Below are 12,028 nucleotides of genomic sequence, written 5' to 3' on the forward strand. Positions count from 1 at the left end.
GTCTCTCCCACTTTAGTCGGATCGAATTCGATGAACAGGGTCCTTATGAAGGGTAAATAGAAATTGGCAATTCACGTTGTGGTTTTGGCGTAGGTAAGAAAACGTTCTTACTAGAACCCTATTGCAGCCACGTAAAAACTTGCAACAACAATTAGAGGACGTCTAACTTGTTTTTGCAGCAAGTGTTTTGTGATGTGATATGGCCAAAGTTGTGATGAATGATGAATGATATATATGTTATGTATGAGATCATATTCTTGTAATAGGAATCACGACTTGCATGTCGATGAGTATGACAACCGGCAGGATCCATAGGAGTTGTCTTTATTTATTTATGACATGCGTGTCAACATAAACGTCATGTAATTACCTTACTTTATTGCTAAAGCGTTATCCATAGTAGTAGAAGTAATAGTTGGCGAGCAACTTCATGGAGACACGATGATGCAGATCATGATGATGGAGATCATGGTGTCATGTCGGTGACAAGATGATCATGGAGCCCCAAGATGGAGATCAAAGGAAGCTATATGATACTGGCCATATCATGTCACTATTATTTGATTGCATGTGATGTTTATCATGTTTTTGCATCTTGTTTACTTAGAACGACGGTAGTAAATAAGATGATCCCTCATAATAATTTCAAGAAAGTGTTCCCCCTAACTGTGCACCGTTGCGACAGTTCGTTGTTTCGAAGCACCACGTGATGATCGGGTGTGATAGATTCCAATGTTCACATACAACGGGTGTAAGACAGATTTACACATGCAAACACTTAGGTTGACTTGACGAGCCTAGCATGTACAGACATGGCCTCGGAACAAAGAAGACCGAAAGGTCGAGCATGAGTCGTATAGAAGATACGATCAACATGAAGATGTTCACCGATGTTGACTAGTCCGTCTCACGTGATGATCGGACACGGCCTAGTTAACTCGGATCATGTTATACTTAGATGACTGGAGGGATGTCTATCTGAGTGGGAGTTCATTGAACAATTTGATTAGATGAACTTAATTATCATGAACTTAGTCTAAAATCTTTACAACATGTATTGTAGATCAAATGGCCAATGTTGTCCTCAACTTCAACGCGTTCCTAGAGAAAACCAAGATGAAAGACGATGGCAGCAACTGTACGGACTGGGTCCGGAACCTGAGGATCATCCTCATAGCTGCCAAGAAAGATTATGTCCTACAAGCACCGCTAGGTGAAGCACCTGCTCTCCCTGCAGAACAAGACGTTATGAACGCTTGGCAGACACATGCTGATGATTACTCCCTCGTTCAGTGCGGCATGCTTTACAGCTTAGAACCGGGGCTCCAAAAGCGTTTTGAGCGACACGGAGCATATGAGATGTTCGAAGAGCTGAAAATGGTTTTCCAAGCTCATGCCCGGGTCGAGAGATATGAAGTATCCGACAAGTTCTTCAGCTGTAAGATGGAGGAAAATAGTTCTGTCAGTGAGCACATACTCAAAATGTCTGGGTTGCGTAACCGCTTGACTCAGCTGGGAGTTAATCTCCCGGATGACGCGGTCATTGACAGAATCCTTCAGTCACTTCCACCAAGCTACAAGAGCTTTATGATGAACTTCAATATGCAGGGGATGGAAAAGACCATTCCTGAGGTATTTGCAATGCTAAAATCAGCAGAGGTAGAAGTCAAAAAGGAACATCAAGTGTTGATGGTTAATAAAACCACTAAGTTCAAGAAAGGCAAGGGTAAGAAGAACTTCAAGAAGGACGGCAAGGGAGTTGCCGCGCCCGGTAAGCAAGCTGCCGGGAAGAAGCCAAAGAATGGACCCAAGCCCGAGACTGAGTGCTTTTATTGCAAGGGAAGTGGTCACTGGAAGCGGAACTTCCCCAAATACTTAGCGGACAAGAAGGCCGGCATCACAAAAGGTATATGTGATATACATGTAATTGATGTGTACCTTACCAGTACTCGTAGTAGCTCCTGGGTATTTGATACCGGTGCAGTTGCTCACATTTGTAACTCAAACTAGAAGCTACGGAATAAGCGGAGACTGACGAAGGACGAGGTGACGATGCGCGTCGGGAATGGTTCCAAGGTCGATGTGATCGCCGTCGGCACGCTACCTCTACATTTACCTACGGGATTAGTTTTAAACCTTAATAATTGTTATTTAGTGCCAGCTTTGAGCATGAACATTGTATCAGGATCTCGTTTAATACGAGATGTCTACTCATTTAAATCTGAGAATAATGGTTGTTCTATTTATATGAGAGATATGTTTTATGGTCATGCTCCGATGGTGAATGGTTTATTCTTAATGAATCTCGAGCGTAATGCTACACATATTCATAGTGTGAATACCAAAAGATGTAAGGTTGATAATGATAGTCCCACATACTTGTGGCACTGTCACCTTGGTCACATAGGTGTCAAACGCATGAAGAAGCTCCATGCAGATGGACTTTTAGAGTCTCTTGATTACGAATCATTTGACACGTGCGAACCATGCCTCATGGGTAAAATGACCAAGACTCCGTTCTCAGGAACAATGGAGCGAGCAACCAACTTATTGGAAATCATACATACGGATGTGTGCGGTCCAATGAGTGTTGAGGCTCGCGGTGGCTATCATTATGTTCTCACCCTCACTGATGACTTGAGTAGATATGGGTATGTCTATTTAATGAAACACAAGTCTGAGACCTTTGAAAAGTTCAAGGAATTTCATAGTGAGGTTGAGAATCAATGTGATAGGAAAATCAAGTTCTTGCGATCAGATCATGGGAGAGAATACTTGAGTCACGAATTTGGCACACACTTAAGAAAATATGGAATAGTTTCACAACTCACGCCGCCTGGAACACCTCAGCGTAATGGTGTGTCCGAACGTCATAATCGCACTCTATTAGATATGGTGTGATCTATGATGTCTCTTACCGATTTACCGCTATCATTTTGGGGCTATGCTTTAGAGACTGCCGCATTCACTTTAAATAGGGCTCCGTCGAAATCCGTTGAGACGACACCGTATGAATTATGGTTTGGGAAGAAACCTAAGCTGTCGTTTCTAAAAGTTTGGGGATGCGACGCTTATGTCAAGAAACTTGAACCTGAAAAGCTCGAACCCAAGTCGGAAAAATGCGTCTTCATAGGATACCCTAAAGAAACTATTGGGTATACCTTCTACCTCAGATCCGAAGGCAAGATCTTTGTTGCCAAAAATGGATCCTTTCTAGAGAAAGAGTTTCTCTCGAAAGAAGTAAGTGGGAGGAAAGTAGAACTTGATGAAGTATTACCTCTTGAACCGGAAAGTGGCGCAACTCAGGAAAATGTTCCTGAGGTGCCTGCACCGACTAGAGAGGAAGTTAATGATGATGATCATGAAACTTCAGATCAAGTTGCTACTGAACTTCGTAGGTCCACAAGGACACGTTCCGCACCAGAGTGGTACGGCAACCCTGTCTTGAAAATCATGTTGTTAGATAACGGTGAACCTTCAAACTATGAAGAAGCGATGGCGGGCCCGGATTCCGACAAATGGCTGGAAGCCATGAAATCCGAGATAGGATCCATGTATGAAAATGAAGTATGGACTTTGACTGACTTGCCGATGATCGGCGAGCCATAGAAAATAAATGGATCTTTAAGAAGAAGACAGACGCGGATGGTAATGTGACCATCTATAAAGCTCGCCTTGTCGTTAAGGGTTATCGACAAGTTCAAGGGGTTGACTACGATGAGACTTTCTCACCTGTAGCGAAGCTGAAGTCCGTACGAATAATGTTAGCAATTGTCGCATTCTATGATTATGAGATATGGTAAATGGACGTCAAAACGGCATTCCTTAATGGTTTCCTTAAGGAAGAATTGTATATGATGCAGCCGGAAGGTTTTGTCGATCTTAAGAATGCTGACAAGGTGTGCAAGCTCCAACGCTCGATTTATGGGCTGGTGCAAGCATCTCGGAGTTGGAACATTCGCTTTGATGAGATGATCAAAGCGTTTGGGTTTATGCAGACTTATGGAGAAGCCTGCATTTACAAGAAAGTGAGTGGGAGCTCTGTAGCATTTCTCATATTGTATGTGGATGAAATACTGTTGATGGGAAATGATATAGAATTCTTGGAAAGCATAAAGGCCTATTTGAATAAGTGTTTTTCAATGAAGGGCCTTAGAGAAGCTGCTTATATATTAGGCATCAAGATTTATAGAGATAGATCGAGACGCCTCATTGGTCTTTCACAGAGTACGTACCTTGACAAGATATTGAAGAAGTTCAAAATGGATCAGTCAAAGAAGGGGTTCTTGCCTGTATTGCAAGGTACGAGATTGAGCTTGGATCAATGCCCGACCACGGCAGAAGATAGAGAAAAGATGAATGTCGTCCCCTATGCCTCGGCCATAGGGTCTATCATGTATGCTATGCTGTGTACCAGACCTGATGTAAGCCTTCCTGTGAGTTTGATAGGAAGGTATCAAAGTAATCCCGGCATGGAACACTGGACAGCGGTCAAGAATATCCTGAAGTACCTGAAAATGACCAAGGAAATGTTTCTCGTTTATGGAGGTGACGAAGAGCTCGTCGTAAAGGGTTACGTCGATGCTAGCTTCGACACAGATCTGGATGACTCTAAGTCACAAATCGGATACGTGTATGTTTTGAATGGTGGGGCAGTAAGCTGGTGCAGCTGCAAGCAAAGCGTTGTGGCGGGATCTACATGTGAAGCGGAGTACATGGCAGCCTCGGGGGCAGCACATGAAGCAGTCTGGATGAAGGAGTTCATTACCGACCTAGGAGTCATACCCAATGCGTCGGGCCCGATGACTCTCTTCTGTGACAACACTGGAGCTATTGCCCTTGCCAAGGAGCCCAGGTTTCACAGGAAGACCAGGCATATCAAGCGTCGCTTCAACTCCATTCGTGAAAGTGTTCAAAATGGAGACATAGAGATTTGTAAAGTACATACGGACCTGAATGTAGCAGATCCGTTGACTAAACCTCTCCCTAGAGCAAAACATGATCAACACCAGAATTCCATGGGTGTTCGATTCATCACAATGTAACTAGATGATTGACTCTAGTGCAAGTGGGAGACTGTTGGAAATATGCCCTAGAGGCAATAATAAAATGACTATTATATTTCCTTGTTCATGATAATTGTCTATTATTCATGCTATAATTGTGTTATCCGGAAATCGTAATATATGTGTGAATACATAGACCACAATGTGTCCCTAGTGAGCCTCTAGTTGACTAGCTCGTTGATCAACAGATAGTCATGGTTTCCTGGCTATGGACATGGGGATGTCATTGATAACGGGATCACGTCATTAGGAGAATGATGTGATGGACAAGACCCAAACCTAAGCATAGCACAAAGATCGTGTAGTTCGTTTGCTGTAGCTTTTCTGGATGTCAAGTATCATTTCCTTAGACCATGAGATTGTGCAACTCCCGGATACCGTAGGTATGCCTTGGGTGTGCCAAACGTCACAACATAACTGGGTGACTATAAAGGTACATTACAGGTATCTCCAAAAGTGTCTGTTGGGTTGGCACGAATCGAGACTGGAATTTGTCACTCTGTATGACGGAGAGGTATCTCTGGGCCCACTCGGTAATGCATCATCATAATGAGCTCAATGTGATCAAGTGGTTGATCATGGGATCATGCATTACGGTACGAGTAAAGTGACTTGCCGGTAACGAGACTGAACAAGGTATTGGGATACCGACGATCGAGTCTCGGGCAAGTAACGTACCGATTGACAAAGGGAATTGAGTACGGGATTGATTAGGTCCTCGACATCGTGGTTCATCCGATGAGACCATCGAGGAGCATGTGGGAGCCAACAAGGGTATCCAGATCCCGCTGTTAGGTATTGACCAGAGAATCGTCTCGGTCATGTCTGCTTGTCTCCCGAACCCGTAGGGTCTACACACTTAAGGTTCGGTGACGCTAGGGTTGTATAGATATGAGTATGCAGTAATCCGAAAGTTTTTCGGAGTCCCGGATGAGATCCTGAACGTCACGAGGAGTTCCAGAATTGTCCGGAGGTGAAGAATTATATATAGGAATTGTAGTTTCGGCCATCGGGAAAGTTTCGGGGTCACCGGTATTGTACCGGGACCACCGGATGGGTCCCGGGGGTCCACCGGGTGGGGCCACCCATCCCGGAGGGCCCCATGGGCTGAAGTGGGGAGGGGAACCAGCCCATAGTGGGCTGGTGCGCCCCCCCCTTGGGCCCCCCATGCGCCTAGGGTTGGGAACCCTAGGGGAGGGGGCGCCTCCACTTGCCTTGGGGGTACTCCACCCCCTTGGCCGCCGCCCCCCCTAGGAGATCACATCTCCTAGGGCCGGCGCACCTCCCTAGGGGGCCTATATAAAGGGGGGGAGGGAGGGCAGCCGCACCTAAAGCCTTGGCGCCTCCCTCTCCCCTGCTACACCTCTCCCTCTCGCAGAAGCTCGGCGAAGCCCTACTGCGATCACTGCTGCATCCACCACCACGCCGCCGTGCTGCTGGATCTTCATCAACCTCTCCTCCTCCCTTGCTGGATCAAGAAGGAGGAGACGTCTTCCCAACCGTACGTGTGTTGAACGCGGAGGTGCCGTCCGTTCGGCGCTTGGTCATCGGTGATTTGGATCACGGCGAGTACGACTCCATCATCCCCGTTCTCTTGAACGCTTCCGCACGCGATCTACAAGGGTATGTAGATGCACTCTCCTCTCGTTGCTAGTTGACTCCATAGATTGATCTTGGTGAAACGTAGGAAATTTTTTTGTTTTCTGCAACGTTCCCCAACAGCTCGTCCGCGCGGCCAGGGAGCGCCATCGCCCCAAACAGTGACGGAGCTAGCCGAAAATGACTGCGCGGGGGGGGGGCTGAAAAAAATTGTAATCTAAGACTCCTTAAAAAAATTCTTCAACAGTAGATCCAAGGCTTGGGGGGGGCAGCGCCCCCCGGCCCCAACATAGTTCCGCCACTGACCCCAAGGGTGTGGATGTCGAAGTGAGAGTCGGGGGGAGAGGGAGGGGGGTCTTCGAGCGGTTTAGTTTGTGAGACGAGGGCATGCACAGAGACTGTGGATCACGGCAAGAGTCTGTGACCGTCACGGTCATGCCCTCCGCGGAGCACGCAAGATGTCCCTTACAGATTACCTGCGCATTATCGAGTGATGAAGCAAGCACAAGTAGTAATCAACATATATATAGAGAGATATGAACATAGTTCACCTTGTAACAGACCCCGCACTCACGGAATATACTCCGAATCCCGTCACTATTTTGTTGAAGGGCGCGGTAAGCACCGTTTCCCCGAAGACACATATGGCCGAGTCTTCAATTCATGGGCAAATCAACAAACGAGATGCACCATACAGTCTTAGTTGCAAGGTTAGAAACGGAAGATGGATATATATTGGTCCTAAAATTCTAGGAAGAAAGTCTAGCTCTCTTGAGAGATCCTAGCCATCAATTTTGCCTGTAAATTTCCGATGTGATTTTACTTTTTTCAATGAATCATCTCTTCAGAGATCCTAGCCGGCCACCATATAGTACGTGACGCGCTACCAACAGTAGGTATTGATCTCTAGTGGTACGGTTACGATGTATTCCCTCCATCGAAGCTAATACAAAGTTGAGTCACTTATTTTGGGACTGAGGAAGTATATGAAAGTATATGATGATGGAACTCACAGTCGGGGGGGGGGGGGGGGGGAGACAAATCATCAGTGTTTGGGGGAGGGGCATAGGCTAAAAAAATCTAATCTAAGCCTCCCTACAAAAATCTTCAGCAATAGATCCAAGGTTGGGGGGGGGGCAGCACCCCCCGGCCCCAACATAGTTCCGCCATTGGCCCCAAGGGCGTGGCCCGCCATGTCGAAGTGAGAGTCGGGGGAGAGGAAGGGGGGGGTCTTCGTGCAGTTTAGTTTGTGAGACGAGGGCATGCACAGAGACTGTGAATCACGGCAAGAGTCCGTGACCGTCACGGTCACGCCCTCCGCAGAGCACGCAGGATGTCCCTTACAGATTACCTGCGCATTATCGAGTGATGAAGCAAGCACAGGTAGTAATCAACATATATAGAGAGAGATATGAACATAGTTCACCTTGTAACAGACCCCGCACTCACGGATTATACTCCGAATCCCGTCACTATTTTGTTGAAGGGCGCGGTAAGCACCGTTTCCCCGAAGACACATATGGCCAGGTCTTCAATTCATGCGCAAATCAACAAACAAGATGCACCATACAGTCTTAGTTGCAAGGTTAGAAACGGAATATGGATATATATTGGTCCTAAAATTCTAGGAAGAAAGTCTAGCTCTCTTGAGAGATCCTAGCCATCAATTTTGCCTCTAAATTTCAGATGTGATTTTACTTTTTTCAATGAATCATCTCTTCAGAGATCCTAGCCAGCCACCATATAGTACGTGACGCGCTACCAAGTACCAACAATAGGTATTGATCTCTAGTGGTACGGTTACGGTGTATTCCCTTCATTGAAGCTAATACAAAATTGAGTCACTTATTTTAGGACAGATGGAGTATATGGAAGTATATGATGATGGAACTCACAGTCGTAAGGGGCGCTGTCCAGTGGCCCCAACCAGGTGGCAGTGCCTGTCTGCACTGCACCCCGGCACAGCACCGTGCGAGGCGCCGGCGAGCAGGACGAAAAGCACGAGGAGGAGCTGGAGCCCGCCGGCGCGGCTCAATGCCGCCCCCGCCGAGGTGATGATGGCCGCCATGGCCGCAAGCCGCACGCAATGGGTGGTGGCTGATGTGTAGCCACATGCGATAATAAAAGAAAATGATCCTAAGTGGAGTGCTCCCAAATCTGGATGTGTCAAGTTATCCACGGATGGGTCTTATGGTGATGACAGCTCAGCAGGTTCCAGTATGGTACTTCGAGATGACAAAGGTGCGATCATATTTTCTTCATGCGGGCAACTATTTTCATGTCGGGATTCTCTCGAAGCGGAGCTGAGTGCTTGTATGGAAGGACTGTCGTTCGCAATACAGAGAAGTGACCTTCCAGTGGAGATAGAAATGGATTCAATCGTTGCTTTCAAGTTGATCCAGGCCAAGGATATTGATAGATCGGTCTACTCGTCGCTTATTATGGAGATTAGACACCTTATGTCTCTTCGTGATTCTTGTATTACTCATGTTGATCGTAGCCAAAATAAAGTTAGTGATGGCACAGCCAAATTTGCTCGTGTAGGAGGCAGAACCATGACTTGGATTGGTTCGGGTCGTTCGGATGCTATGGAGCTAGCTACGATTGATTGTATGAACTGCTTTAGTTGAGTAATAAATTATTTCGCTCGCAAAAAAAAATTGTGAGAGACCAACTGAGAACGGCATGTGGTGAATCAGTGAATGAGACTCGGACGCGTGCATGGGGTCGTATATATAAGCCGGCCCCGACCGCACCGCGTATAGGCAAGTCTAAGCTGGGAAAGTATTCAGTGCACCGGTGTTTGTGGTACTACTGGTGCATCGGATGTCCATTGCGCATTTTAAAATGTTTGAACTTTTTTAAAAAAACTTAGCACATTCACACAACATCGTTCTATGTTGTCAAAAAAATTCAACTCAAAATTTGAAACAATTCTCGAGGTACAAAAATCACAAAATCAACATTGAATAGTACACGATATAAGTTGGGTTTTAGATTTGGCTCATTATCACACTAATACTAAATTTGTCATTTTTTTATCTCTTGCAATGTTTCAAATTTTGAATTGAGTTTTTGCGACAACATAAACCGATGCCATGTCAATATGCTACATTTTTTCAGATTTTTTCAAACATTTTTTAACGCGCTACAGCAACCGGTGCACCGGATACTTTCCCAGGCTAAGCTAGGTGCGCACATGGTTGAGCCCCCGATGCAATGGATTCGAGTTGTAGTACTGCTAGTACATTGCTCGTCTCTTACTGCTAGGATAGGGTTGAGTTAACTCCCATCGTCAGATCCGTTGGTTGGGTTGCCATTGGTGGGATATACTGAGATGCAGTGGCGTAGCTATGAAGGAATTTTTTTTAATAAGGCCTAGAACATCTACAGTTGGACATAGCAAATATAATTTCTTAAACGCCCGTGAACACGTCAGGAGGTCAGTGACCGGGCGTGTCCATTTTGAGCCTCTATTTGTCCATCCACGCAGCCGCAATTCTTATTTTTCTCATCATATGTCCACTCAGTTGCATGTAATTGATGGAGATGAAGAGAGAGAAATAAAAGAATAAATATAGAAAGAGAAAAGGTGGTTCAAAATGGGGCTATCCGTAAGCCCTCATATCCTCCTCATATTTGAGATGGATATGAGGGTTCGCGGACAGCCAGGGCGTATAGGGATGATATGAGGGGTCCGGTTGGGTCGCTTTTTTCTTCTCTCTCCTGTCTGGTCACTAACCGGGCGCGTCCGTGGACGTATGAGGAATGGTTTGAGGCGTTTGGCTGTAGATGCTCTTAGATTGAATTTTTTTTAGCATTTGGTCCCCCAAACACTGATGATTTATGTTTCGCCTCATGAGAGAGAGAGAGAGGGAGGGGGAGAGAAAGAGAGCATAATGTAAGCTATCAATGGAGAGAGACTATTTGATCGACGGTAGCTCAAAATTCTATTCCTACGTGAAACTTCCGAAAAACTCTTAGCACTAGTTTATTTCAACTGTAAGAGTTCCATAATTTTAGCTAACTGTGTAAGTGACATGAGGCTTTCCATTCAAAAAGTAAAACTAGTGCATAAAGTTTCTATAAAATTAATAGGTGTAAGTAACATTACAGTTTCACTTAACCGCGTGGTACGTATGATCAACAATGGTTTAATCATCCGATTCCCAAAAAGAGGGACACCGATATAAATCAAACGTCGGGTATTTGAGCATGACAAAGTGAACGTCCGAGATGACAAACTATGTTGTGGCGAGGATGGCAATTTCCTTTAGCAAACATGGAAAAAACCTCGCGACATTGGCAATTTCCTTTAGCAAACATAGCTTGTCATGTAAGTTTTTGCCCAGGATGTGTCATGCTTGCTAAAAGAATTGCCATCCTGATGACAACATAATCTGTCATACACAATATTCTATTTGGCATGCTTAAAAATCTGAATACTCTTTTTTAACATCCCTCACCGCCATCATTCTTTTGCACGATAACATGAGAACTGTTATATTCATTGTAAACAAATAACACACTGTTGTTTTATTCCTGCCTTCGCGAAGAAGTCTCATAGATCTGAAAACCCTTTAGGCTTTGTTCAGTTAAACTTCCTCCTCTCAACGCGATAACAAACGATTTAAGATGATTTGGATGGATTTTGACTTGTGGGGTTTAATCACTCTCAAAATTCCTTTCGATCCCTTTCAAATCCACCTCAACCGAACAAGGACTTAATTCAAACACAGCTTGATCTCCTCGCCCACTCGGTCGATGTACTAATTAAGAACGCAAGTCGGCTGACAACATAGAAGAATTGACACATACAGTACATGCATATGTTACTCTCTGTCCAATCGGTGGCAGCTGTCTGTTTGGCAGTGATGGCTAAAACTGGCTAATTCTGCGTATCTACCGGGGAAATTCGCAAAGACTAATCCACGAGCTCAACCAACACCACCAAACGTCAGCTAATCATTTTTTGAGGAGAAGGCCTTCATGGCTGCTTTATTAACTTATAATAAACTTACGTCGTTTGCTAAAGCATTCAGAATGAAAAAGGGGGGAGTATCCGACCACACCGTCGGTGGATTACCCCTGCCATAGCTAGCTAGCTTATGAGCAATCATGTTCGACTCTCTACTACAATGTTCGATAATGACCTTCCTGAAATTTGCGAGTAAATTACGACAATCTTCAAGAATTGGCGCTGCCACCAAAGCATACCCTTCATTCAGCCTCAATGCATCCACGACGATCAAGCTATCAGATTGAATCACAACGCTATCACACCCTAGGCCGCGTATGAACATGATTCCCTGGTGCATAGCCTCGTCCTCAGCTGCGACTGCATTCGCAACATGGGCCATTTG

This window comes from Triticum urartu, chromosome 5A, assembly GCF_056163025.1.
Source record: "Triticum urartu cultivar PI428250 chromosome 5A, HENAU_Tu73, whole genome shotgun sequence".
In the NCBI taxonomy this organism is placed as follows: domain Eukaryota; kingdom Viridiplantae; phylum Streptophyta; class Magnoliopsida; order Poales; family Poaceae; genus Triticum; species Triticum urartu.